The following is a 4,427-nucleotide window of genomic DNA, read 5'->3' as shown; positions in this document are numbered from 1 at the left end:
ATAGAAAAATGGAAATGACATATATGCCATCCAGAGTCTTGTTGCATAAATTGAAAAAACTTCCAGATCTTGGAATAAACTAGTTGTTTTTATTCTTTTTAGTCTTTTGTTGTTGTTGTTATTTTGTTCCGACATAGTTTTCAGGAAAATGTTTTTTCAGGAAAAATGTTTTTAATCTACTTGCTTCATTATGTTATCTGTGAATAGTGGCTATTTGTGCTTCTCTGTCAAAGATTTGTAATCAGCCTTGAATGGCAAGGTAGTTTAGTTTGTATTTGGATTTTCAACCACATAAGTCTTAATGAGTCTGATAATATTAAAGAGAAAAGAATAGTAATTTTTCTGCAGGCTTAATGCTAAACTTGGATTCCCTTTTGTGTTTTGCTAGTAGACTTAGCTGTAAATTCATCTTGTTAATATGGCAGTGCTGTTCCTAATCTGCTGTGCTAGTGCCAGATCTAGATCTCTCCCCATCTATATTTCTTCTTCTGGAGTTAAAATCCTAATTCAGGCCAGCTGCTTAGGTAGCTAATGTCTAGGTTTTTTTCAGCCAGTGAAAAATAGCAAATAGTAGTAAACACTCACTGTGGATGTGGAAGATCAGCAGTTGAGTCTCTGCTCTAAATCAAGCGTGAGCTGTACCAGCTGTAGCAGGTATTCACACGCCAGATGAATCTCCCAAATATTTCTGTGCTGACCTTTGGCCGTAAGTATGCTCTGAACAAGTCTGTAGGTTTAAGCTCCACTAACAAATTGGGTGTTTTCTATAATGTTACATCTGAAAATGACAGTAACTCTGAATTGCTTGAGAAGCTCCTAAGTGGAAAGCGCCTTTCTATGTGACTTGAGAGGACGGCAGCTTTGAGACCTAAGCTAATGCAACTTTGGCTGTCCCTTCCTTTCTCTCATTCTCATTTTCTGTTAGGAGAAATAGATGATGTGGAGTTCAGATGTGAATACAGAACAGTTTGTTTCATGTCTTCTTTCCATTTGGCATGCACAGCAGTTGGCTAATCCTCATCCGAACATTAACTGCTAGCTTTCGATGCTAACCAAAGCCATCTTCCAGTGTGCCTCCAGTGAATCCCCTTGCCCCTCAGCCCTGCCTGGCCACGTGAAACAAGATTGCTCCTAGAAGGAAGAGCTGTGGTGTATCCAGGAATGGAAGTTTCAGGTGTTTTTCTTGTCTCTGTTTCAGGATTAGAGTTCACAAGATGGCCACAGAGGCGAGGGCTGGATACTGATTTCAGACGCAAGGCAGAGATATTTTATCACCCAGTAGAAATCAGTTCAGCGAGAGTGTTTGATTTTGTTGTTGTTTTTACATTTTTTTGCTAGGTTTAATGTAAATGCTTAGACCACAGTGTCACTTGAAAAAAGGTGGGTTTGAGCCAGAGAGGAACAGTAAATAAGTATTTCCCTGATGCTTTTAGTTACTAGGCACCCTGTGGAGGGAAAACAATGCAACAAACATGTGTGGTTAACCTTACTCTAGTATTAATTTTATTTTTACTCTAATAAATAATCTTCCAATGTAGGATTTCCTTTAGTGCTACTTCCAGTATTATAAAAAATAACTAATCGATATCTAGATTAATATTAATCAGCTCCTCTAGACCTCAAACTATACTGGGTGCAGGTGCCCAGGCGCTGGCAGCGGGGGGCTGCAGGGCGGCCTCTGTGAGGAGAGGCCGGGGCTGCCCCGAGCCGGACACAGCCGGTTCCAGCCGGTTCCAGCCGGTTCCAGCCCACCCACTGCAAGGCATGGCTCAGCCCTGCAGACAAGGCCGGGGTGCCTCGGTGTAAACATATTTAAGAATATTTAAGTGCTTTGATGTTTGCCTTTTTTGTTTCCCAATACCTGGATCAATAATTAAATGTTTATTTTAATAAATTAAGTTCTCCCTGTTGAGTCTGTTTTGCCCATGACAGTGCTTGGTAATTGATCTCCCTGTCTTCATCTCAGCCCAGGAGATTTCTCACTCCTGTTTGTCCTGTTTTCTCCCTGGTCCCACTGGTGGGGGGGGAGTGAGCGAGCAGGTGTGGGAGCTTTGCTGACGGCTTGGGGCCAACTCGCCACACAAACCCTTTCCTAATGGCCGTGACACAGGGATCTCTTACACCTTTATCCAGAATTTGGCCCAGTTCTGAGGTCAGTGAGGGATTTCAGAGGAATAACGCCTACCTAGTCAGTGGCATAATGAAGATTAAATGTCTGATTTGGATAGGTCTGAACTGTGACTTTTCATATTTGGATGTGGATCAGAACGACATCTTCTCTTGAATTCAGGGCTCCTGGATCTAGCGCTGGCCCTTCTCTGTGCACAGCCTTTGTGGATATAAGCCATAATTTCCTTTATTGATTGACTGTGGGAATGTGGAGGAACATCACAGGAGCTCTCTTGGATTCCTGTGACTTTCCTCCGACAAAAGTGCCCAGTACAGCTTTCCAAGGTATACTTCAAGGTCAGGATTGTGACTGTGTCTGTACATACAATAATATATTGCATCTTAGGACTGAGAGTTCTGATTTGTTTCTGTAAGGTATTAAATTCCTTTGAAGTCCAGCTAAGAAGAAAACTAATGATCAGCTATGGTACTCTTATGATGTATTCTGGTTTTATTTGGACTAAAAGTTGTAAGATTCTCATCTTATTATATACTGGAATAAATATTTTTTTAAGTTGGGCATCCTGAATGTAATAATCTACAAGTAACTGAAAGGATTTTTGAAAGCACTGTGCTATTATTTGGAAGAGGTTCTAACCAGTATATAGGTACACTGTCTTCTAGTCCTTTGCCTTTTGACAGCAAACCATCTCAGGTTTTTCCTTGAAACTGAAACTATTACTTTGGATTCCTCCTTCAAATTGCCTGATATTATGGCACTTTGGTCTTTGGTATGTACCTGATATGCTTAACTTTAAGTATACTCTGAAGAATTTCAAGAGATAAAGTTATGGTATTAAACACATCCAACGTTTAAAGTCTTCACTCATAAAATCCAATATTAATGAAAAAGTTTCTGGACAAATACTTTTATTAAAGAAGATTTCAGAAGTGAACCTGTTTTGTTGCTAGTTGCATAACAATTACAATTGCATTTCCAATGAGTGCAAATATTTTTTATCTTCTGCTTCTCAGGGCAGCGTGGACGAACCTTGCCCGAAGACAGCCTAGGAGGTATTTTGCCCACTAGATGGCAGGAGATGCTTTGGACCAGAATATTCAGCAATTTATACAAAAATTACAATCACTGACTTTAAATACTGGCTTTTGCCCACAACTGCAGAGATTTTATTTATTAAAAGTATATCTAGTCATACATTATCCACATTCCTTTGAGTATTTAGGCCCACTCTCTCTGCAAATAAATGTTTAAATCACAAAGGTTTGATTACAAAATTCTCTTGTACTTATGTGGTATTGTAATCACACATGGCTTATAGAAATTTCTACATGACATAAATACATAGAAAAATCTACTAATCCAAAAGAAGCTGCAAAGGTGTAATGAAACTGATGCAAATACTATCATTATAATGTTTCTGTTATAATATGTATCATGTTTTGAGACTGTATATATAATATACTATATGTATTTTAAGTGTTTTATATTAGGAAGCATATTGAGTTGCTTATGGCAAGATTTTTACCCAGTAAAAGTTTTCACTAACGTTTTCATGGATGTTCAATTTAATTTAGTTTTGGTACAACACTGTGACAAAGTAGTAATCTTTGTTTTGTGAGCACTTCCTAGACCATTTGCAGTTCCAGCAGCTGGAATCTTTACTGAATAACGCAGCAAGTATGCACTGCACATATACATAGAAATCCCCCTCTCTCTGGCATACACATATGTATGTAAATATGTATCTATACTTTGATTTATTTTTCCCTAAGTGCTTCTCTGACCATCAGGCAAATGCTGCAGTTGCTAATGCCATTGTTTACTGTGAATGTTTTCCATACGAGTTCGGCTTCAATAACATCTGCTGGCTGGAAACACTGAAAAACCCAGCTACGTCTCAGGTTGAGGGTGATAACAATGTATTCTGAAAAATGCAGTGGAAAGCAAAAAGGTGTCAACGACCTTAACTCCAGCAAAACTTGCCCTATTTTTTTTATATCCACAGAACAGATGAACTGCTGAGTATAAGTAAAAGAGTTCCAAAAAAAAAAAAAAAAAAAGCCCAAACACTTGGGAGTTCAGTTAGTTTGCCTTAATTAGCTTGTACTTAGTTAACTTGTCCTTGTGACTTGAAATGTTTCCTAGAGATTATGTAAATTGTATGTTATTGGGACTAATAGAATCACCCCTCCTTTTAATGTTGCCAGTTCTAACCCCCAGTTTTCAGCCCCTTATGATTTTCTGAACTGTAACACTTCTTCAGGGTAGTATTTCGTATCCTGGCTGTGCCTCAGGC

This window comes from Buteo buteo, chromosome 17, assembly GCF_964188355.1.
Source record: "Buteo buteo chromosome 17, bButBut1.hap1.1, whole genome shotgun sequence".
In the NCBI taxonomy this organism is placed as follows: domain Eukaryota; kingdom Metazoa; phylum Chordata; class Aves; order Accipitriformes; family Accipitridae; genus Buteo; species Buteo buteo.
The sequence above is the reverse complement of the archived record's forward strand: the minus strand, read 5'-3'. Positions refer to the sequence as shown.